This window comes from Chinchilla lanigera, unplaced genomic scaffold (genome assembly GCF_000276665.1).
Source record: "Chinchilla lanigera isolate Chin_1 unplaced genomic scaffold, ChiLan1.0 scaffold00028, whole genome shotgun sequence".
NCBI lineage: Eukaryota > Metazoa > Chordata > Mammalia > Rodentia > Chinchillidae > Chinchilla > Chinchilla lanigera.
This window is the reverse complement of record NW_004955429.1, coordinates 2682967-2691323: the sequence shown is the minus strand read 5'-3', so window position 1 is coordinate 2691323 and position 8357 is coordinate 2682967. Positions and strand designations below refer to the sequence as shown.

General features: G+C 36.9%; 1 protein-coding gene across 13 annotated transcripts in view; it reads right to left on the bottom strand.

Annotated features, from left to right (window-relative positions):
- The window catches only part of Abi1 (abl-interactor 1), a 101412-nt gene that overhangs the window by 92429 nt on the left and 626 nt on the right, over positions 1-8357 (bottom strand). The window lies entirely within an intron of this gene.

Below are 8357 nucleotides of genomic sequence, written 5' to 3'. Positions count from 1 at the left end.
TCACTTTGTAGCCCAGGCTGGCCTTGAACTTGCAACAGTCCTCCTGCCTCAGCCTCCTGAGTGCTGGGATTACAGGCCTGCGCCACCACGCCTGGCTTACACTGCCTTTTAAACTAAGCATTTGTCACTCTAAGTCTTAGGGTTGTAATACGTGAAACAGAGTATCTTTTTCTATATGATGTATATTAATATATATTTATCTTGTTCAAAAGGGAGGCACTACTTCCCAGTGGCCTAAATATACTGGGTTCTGAAAAAGTTCCACACTTGCCTTTTCACAGAAAGAAAAACTCTAATAAATGCAATTGTACCACAGCTTGTAAAAATTATTAACAGGAAAGGCATTGGGAAAGTAATAAATGTAAATTAAAGCTTTCAAAGACATTTTTCACTAATACTTTTGTTCCCTTTATAGATAAATAAAAACTTTGATCCATTAAAAACCACTATGAATGTCCAAATATAAGTCTTGCATACTCTTTCATTTAAACTTTTTTTATTTTAAAGAGAAAAAAAAATAGCAAAATAACAACAAAGACAAAAACATAAAAACAATAAAAATGATACAGAATTTCAAAATTCACGATTTAATAATTAAATAATCTCACTAAACTGTTAGAATAACTTTTAGTTTTTAAAATATACTATAGGAGAATAATACTCATTACTCATTCTGTTCCATAGAATAAAGAGTAACCTGATTCTAGAATTAAAAATGACGTCAAGTAAGATCCTTAAACTAAGGCGGGCATGGTGGTGCACACCTGTAATCCCAGCACTTGGGTGGCTGAGGCAAGGAGAATCGCTGTGAGTTCCAGACCAACCTGGGCTACAAAATGAGTTCAAGACCAGCCTGAACTGCACAGCATGACCCTGTCTCTAAAAGGCAAAAAAAAAAAAATCTTTAAACTAAAAAATAAACTATGGCTGAAATATTTTCTGCTTTAGTCTACACAATGAGTTTACCAATTATACAGCATAAAAACATTTTTGAAAGGCCACTTACAGGAGTGATATTACAAGGGACTTGTACTATCTAAGCCATACACTATATTTCTAAAAAGTTTTAAATATGTGCAATTATCATCTCTGATATTATTTGATAACTGCAGGAAATCATATATGAAAGAAAAAAGGGAGACATAAGAGGAATACACATAGACTAACCACGAGTGGATCAGTGTTAAAGCTAGATAATGAACACACCAGATTCATTATACTATTCTTTCCATTTCTGAATATGCTTGAAATTTTCTGTCATGAGTTTTTAATTACTATTGTAATAACTTGTAAAATGAAACAAAATTAGTTCCCTTACACTTCAAGCTATTACATGAAGTCCTCCTACCAATACTCTTCAGTCAATATTAAACAATTCCACAAACATTAGCTGAACATCTATGTATAAAAAATTTGCTAACTACAGATATATATAAAAATTAGAATATGTTTAATAATAAATACATATTCCCTTCCTTAGGATGTTTTGTTTTCAGATTTTCTTCAAAAACATGGTTCAGTACCAACTACCTCTAAGTTTTATTTTGTAAGTGTAGAAAATTCTGACACAGAGTAGTTGCACTAAAAAATGTCTTCTTTGTAAGGGATAGATGCTTCCTGTTCAAATTCAAATCTATTTCCTTTTAAAACAAAATCTCAGCCAGGCATGGTAGCGCACACCTATAATCACAGCAACCCAGAGGCTAGGGCAGAAGAATCACTATTTCAACCCCAGCCTGGTCAAGTTCGTGATTTGGCAATATCCTATCTCAAAATTTTAAAATGTAAAATGGGGTGGAAATGTAGCTCAGTGCAAGACTAAACTGGCTCAATTCCTAGTGGGGTTGGGGGAGATACTCACTAACTGCCATTTTCCTAGTATCTTATCTTCTCAATGATTTTTTTTTAGGGGTTAGTGCTAGAGATTGGGCCCAGGGCTTGTCAAGAGCTTTACCATTAAGCTACATCCCCCCTCAATGATGTATTTTTTAAAAAGAATCCCTAACTTTCTAGCATAGTGTCTTGTTAATTAAGGCCTAAACCTGAGCTACACAGTGAGTTCAAGGCCAGCAACAGCAAGACTCTTGTCTCCAAACAAAAAAATCTAAAACATTTGGAATTTGGAGGCTTGACTACTGTTTCTTCTGAGATCAAAGCATAACTTCAAAAAAATTATAACAAAAAAAATACATTCAGGTGCACACTTGCAATCCCAGCACTCAGGAGGCTAAGGCAGAAGAATCACTGTGAGTATAAGGCCCGCCTGGGCTACATAATGAGTTCAAGACCAGCTCAGACTACACAGTGATACCCTGTCAAAAGAAAGAAAAGCAAAGAAAAGAAAAGAGAAGACATATCAAAACTTTTTAAATGTCCCCCGAAATTATCATTTAATCACAATTATGTCACTTTTCATATCAACACTATTTTCATGGATTTTATGGAATGTATTTGTATAATCTCCTAATGTCTTATTCAACCTCTTGTGCCAGTATCAGCACTCTTCCTTCCTGACCAATAATATATTTTTGTCTGTCTACTCACAAATGTCTAGTTCTTAGAACATAGTTTCAGTGAAGATAAATACAGCAAGACAATGCATAGAAAGGAAAAGGAAGTAGCTAGATGCTGAACTACCCAAATATCTGTTCCATTACAAGAAGTATTAGTAATCTCTAGCATCTAAATGAACTAATCAAAGTGACTTGTATAAAACTCTTTTTAGTATTAAAGTTACAAAAGGAAAAGAACAGAATGAGGACATTTTTTTTTTTTTTTTTTGGTTTTTCTCCGGTACCGGGACGGAACTCACGACGTTGCGCTTGCCAGGCAGGCTCTTTGCCGCTGAGCTAAATCCCCAGCCCCTGAGGACATTATTTTAATACAAACTGTCTAACTACTTTAGGCAAATAGTTAGACATCAGTGTGCCTAAGGGACAACAGTGGGCAAAGGGTCCAAAATAGCAAATGTCATCAGTTAAGAAACAGAGACTTCAATGTATAATATACTTAAAATCATTTGTTAGGTCTCGGACCTAAAGTGAGCACAATGACATTTTAAGATTACACACTGTGCACAGTCCTTCTGATACCTGGACACCTTGGTCCAGAACAAGGCATACAGTATTTCTGGCTGCCATAGCCTACAATGACATCAGACAAGAAAGTGTTTAAATAACCTCCTGCCTCAGACTGGAACCTGGTTTAAATTAAGAACTTACCTTTTGTAAATTTCTTACATGATTAAAGCCCCTAAGGAAACAAAGACCATCTAAAAAGGAAAGGAAGACATTTTGCAATTCCATAGTAACTTCTACGTAAAATGTCAATAAGCATCATAAAACTATAGTCCCCTCAACCCCAGGAGCAAACTTTATGTTCATAAAAAGTATCCAAACTAACACTTGCTAAAGATGCTTGCAAGGCATCATCTACCCTCTCCCTCAAAAGCATAACTCTATATCTACATTACAATAAAATCTACCTATACTTTTGTAAAGCTGTCTATGTGCCTTGGCTGAATGCATTCATCAAAACCACAAAAGAACCAAGGACCAAGGAAATGAGGGGCCGGTTTCTCACTGTGTCAGAATCCAATTTCCAGATGACACAAACTTCCAAATAATATACAGCCTTTCAAAATATTCAGGATTCTCTTTGAGACAATTACTAGCAAGAAGAACTAATATTATACGCTGTGGTATGACCATTTATAAGAACTGATATGTCAGAACATCCTGTTCTACCCAATCCACTATCACCCTTGACAAAGTCCTTTAGAATTACCTGAAGATCTTCAACAAGATTAAACCCCTGCCCACTTCATTTCTATGTCCAACCTACATTTCTAACTTTGTTAGCCACTGCTTTACTCAACTTCAAAGTACAACTCTTAAGAGTTCTAACCTTTCCTGTCTGTCTTAATTCCTCAATCATTTTAACTGTCTATCCCCATCTGGTTTGTATGGAAATCAGGGAGACCAAAATATCTTAAGATTTTTTTTAGTTAACCTCTATTAATTTCCCAAATTTTCTTATCCACTGGAACACTCAATCACATAGGCTGAAAAGGAGGCAGGGGAGTGAGGCGATGCATAGAAAGGAAAAGAATCTATGAAGCTCTGAAAAACTGGCCCATAATTTCTGTTCAAGTGTCAAAATTAACATCTTCTGGAGGTTTTACAGGCAAGTCTCCAAATTACAAACACACCTATTCTTATATTTGCAACTTAAAACTCAAGACACATTTTTAAAAGAAACAATGCTAAAAGATTTGTTAGATTCCCAGACTTGCCCAACAAGAGTCTACTGAGTTCTAGATTCATTCCTGTGGCAACTGCAATACACAAGGTGCATAGGCTGTGGAGTCTGCCAGAGTTAGAAATCCTGTCAGCCAGTTACTAACTGTATGATCAAACAAAATTTTTAACTTTTCAAGTCCTAGTTTTTTCATCTTCAGGAAAGCACTGCCTATCATGAACAGTTTGTAAGGATTAAATATAATACAAATCAACTAGGAGACTGATTGAGTAGGTATTCATTAAAAAGACTCAATTATAGTCAGCACCCCTTGTCTGCAGGTTCAGCAATTATGGATTCAACCAACCACTGATCCAAAATATTCAAGGAAAAAAATTATATCCATACTGAATATATGGACTTTTTTCCTTGTTCTTATTCCACAAATAATACAGTATAATACTTATACAGCATTTGCATTGTACTTACATTGTATTTATAAGTAATCTAGAGATGATTTAAAGTATACAGGAGGATGCATAAATAAGTTATATGCAAATATTATTTCATTTCATATCAGAGACTTAAGCATTTAGAGATTTTAGTACCTTTAGGGTGTCACAACCAATCCCCTATTGTCACTGAGGTCTGTTATCCTCTTCATAAATCCTTTTTAACCTCTATATTGTAGTAAGTGGCCCATTCGGGATTTAGTAAAAGGAATTTAGGATTTGGAACCTGAAAACCTAGGTTTGATTCTAGGCACTCTCTATATAAGCTATTGAACTTCAGGTTCAATATCTAATATCTCTGAACATAGATTACTCAACCGGTACCAGAAAAAAAAAAAAAAAAAAGAGTAAAGGACAGAGAGAGAACAAAAGCAGTGGCATTCCCACACACCTGTAGTCCCAGCTGCTACTGGGGAGGCTGAGGAACGAGGTTTGCTTAAGTTCAAGAGTCCAGGGCCAGCCTGGGCCAGCCTGGGCAACACATCAACATTATGCCTCAAAAAAAAACCACACATGGAAGAGAAGCAGAGATTTACAGTAATTAAGTGACATAGTTTATAAAATGGCATAAACTGTATAATACCACAAAGATTAATTTTTGTTAAACCCAAAGTGCTCCTGCTCAAAAATTACCTGCTTTCCAAGATTAAAATGTGCATAACTAAGCAAATGTCATAGCACTGAATAAAGCAAGCTAAGCCACCCAGCTCACAGTAATATGCAAATAGTGATGGTCAATCTTATTTAGAACTTTCAATGACCACAAACAACCCACTGTGGCATGAGGGCCATAGTTCACCACCACAGGACTAGAATATACTTCCTAACCGAACTGAAGTTTTTGTTGGTGGAATTCCAGCCAGAGAATTTAAATTAAAAGGTAAACTGTACAGAAGACTTTTTTTGTCCTTACCGAACCTAGCAGTCCACATCTCGAGAAACCCTTCTTAAACACTTTTTTTTTAGACAGTCTCACTCTGTAGTCCAGGCTGATCTCTAACAAGTGATTCTCCTGCCTCAGCTTACTGAGTGCTAGAATTGCAGGCATGCAACACCACGCTCAGCTTCTTAAGCAATTTCTACTCTACTAAGCTGTCTTTCCTTCCTACTCCCCAAAATAGTTCCCATAGCAAAAGCAGTAAGAACTGTAGAGTACAGCAAAGAAAACCGACTTAGTGTGTTCAAGTTAAGGAGTGACTGTTCTGGTCATAATCCACCAGAAAAATTCAATCATGTCAAAATAAACAGAAGATGGAAATAGCAAAGGCATTTCTATAGTCTCAAAAAAAGAAAACCTTTCCATTTTTAGAATTACTTCCCCCATAACTTTTAAAACCCTGTCCAGCAGCATCTGCTGACTCTGCAATCTTGGAGGCTGAGGCAGGAGAATAGCAAGTTTAAGCAGAGCTGGGCAATTGAGTTCCTAAAGGAGACCCTATCATGTTTTTAAAAAATTTTAAAGGGCTGGGGATGTAGGTCAGTGCAGAGGCCCTGGGTTCAAGTCTCGGTGGGGTGGAATCTTTTGAGAACTTCAGCCATTACTAATACAATTTAATAAAGTCTAGGGGACCCAAAGAGCTAATAAGTTGCTCCATGGACTCAACTGCACTATGCAAACAAACTCAGTAAGACAGGACTGCACTTTCAAAAACCTAAGAAAACAAGAAAATAAAAATTGAACTCATAAAATAAAAAAATCAGTCAAGCAATAACTCAACCAATAATCCTCAACACAGGTACAAAAAATATTCTCACAAGTGACTATAAACTTTACTTAAGAAGAGGCACATGTTTATGCCATGTATTATTTATAATCCAATCAAAGTATAGATAAGGTGCAGAAAGATCTCAACAGATACAGATACACAATGGTATTTCCAGCAGCACTTGTTCCTCAATCACAGCATCTGAGTCAGCAGCATCACCTCCCACCACAAAAACAGTCACATTTTCTGGGCTTGTCTGATCCTGACTATCTAAGCCCCTCAGGAAGGCAACTGGTGGCATGGATCAATCATGCAGCCCAAAGTTACAACGACTACTAAAGTATTGTAATAATCATGATTATGTACAAATTTCATCTTTTTCAGTAAGATCAGAATACCTCACTGAACTCTGGTTGAAGGAGGTAAAAAAGCATTGAGCACACAACTACCTGAAGAAGAAATAGTCAACGGACAGGTTAAAACAGGTTAGTTACCAACATTTGCCAACACATAGCAGTTACCACACCATATACTTGTCAGATTACCCAACATGCAAAACAAAAAGGAGCCACCCTTTCAAGCGGCCTTCTACGGAGAGGATAGGACTTTTCTAAAATGGCAATTTAACTTCCTGGCTTCTTCCTTTCAAACCTTTAAAACTTTCAGCAAATTAAAGTTCTCCTCAATTTCAAGACTTTTCCTGGTAACTTAAAGAAAAGTTTCCTATTTTTAATACTGATAACCTACACAATCACTTTCCTATTTGCTAACGATATTCACATTTTTACAAGATTTTAAAATGTTTTTACAAGTTAAATATAAAGTTTGCAAAAAACAAGTAATACAGTAGACACGACAGGCATTCAACAAGTTTACTTAGCAGAATCCCTAGAGTAAAAGCCTGAAAAAAATTATAAAGATAAATTCCTTGTGCAACTCATGATACAATGTTACTATTATGGAAACTGTGAAATATTAGATAGATTCTGAAAACAGTATCTTCTTCTAAAAGTAAAAGCATTTGACAACACAGAAAGCATTAGTTCTTAACAATGATAATCACAAGGAGGGCACTTCTATAAATACTTCAGTTCCTAACTGCAATCACCCTAACCTTACAAAGCACATTTTTGGTCTTGCCTCACCAATGACAAGTGAAATTTTCAAGTCATTATATTGACACAAAGTACTGTGCTACTCTATTTGCTTCTACTACAAATTGTTAGGTGGACACAGCTAAAAATCTACAAATCAAACTGCCACTTCCAACCACCAAAACTATAAAAAAAAAAAAAACCTGTAACTGTCATAAAGTTCCACGAATCTTCTAACAAGGTAACAAAAATTGGTATAGCACGTTGCGCTTAAAAAGCTAAATGAATGTCAACTATCTGGATTCCTCTCCTATACATTTACTTAGGTTAGAAAAAGGAAAACCTCAGAAAATAAGCATTCTATTTTACGTTCTTCACGAAACCAACAGTTCAAGAACTTTCGGAGGAACAGAGAGGGCTGAAGACATTCTTCCAAGTAGTTACGAATAATCCATGTTCATAATAACGAGAGCGTTAGACCGCGAGGCGAAAGTGAAAATGGGGTGGGGGGGGACCCCAACTAGAAAACGGACCGGCAGGCAGCTTTGCAAACCCTCAAAGGAATTCTGAGACCAACTTCTCTCAGACGCCCTCCCCGCACCCGCTTCCTTCTCTCCTCGGGGAGGTCTGTGTAATGTGACTCATGACAAATTTTGTGAAATAAATAAATAAATAAAAGACACACCCTCTGGGCCGAACTGACATAACCGCCCCCACCCCACCCTGCGCGACACGCACCCCGCTCTCCCGCTCCCCTCGCGCCTCTCGGGTCCCGCGCCGGGCTCCGGGCACGGGCGGCGGGCGCA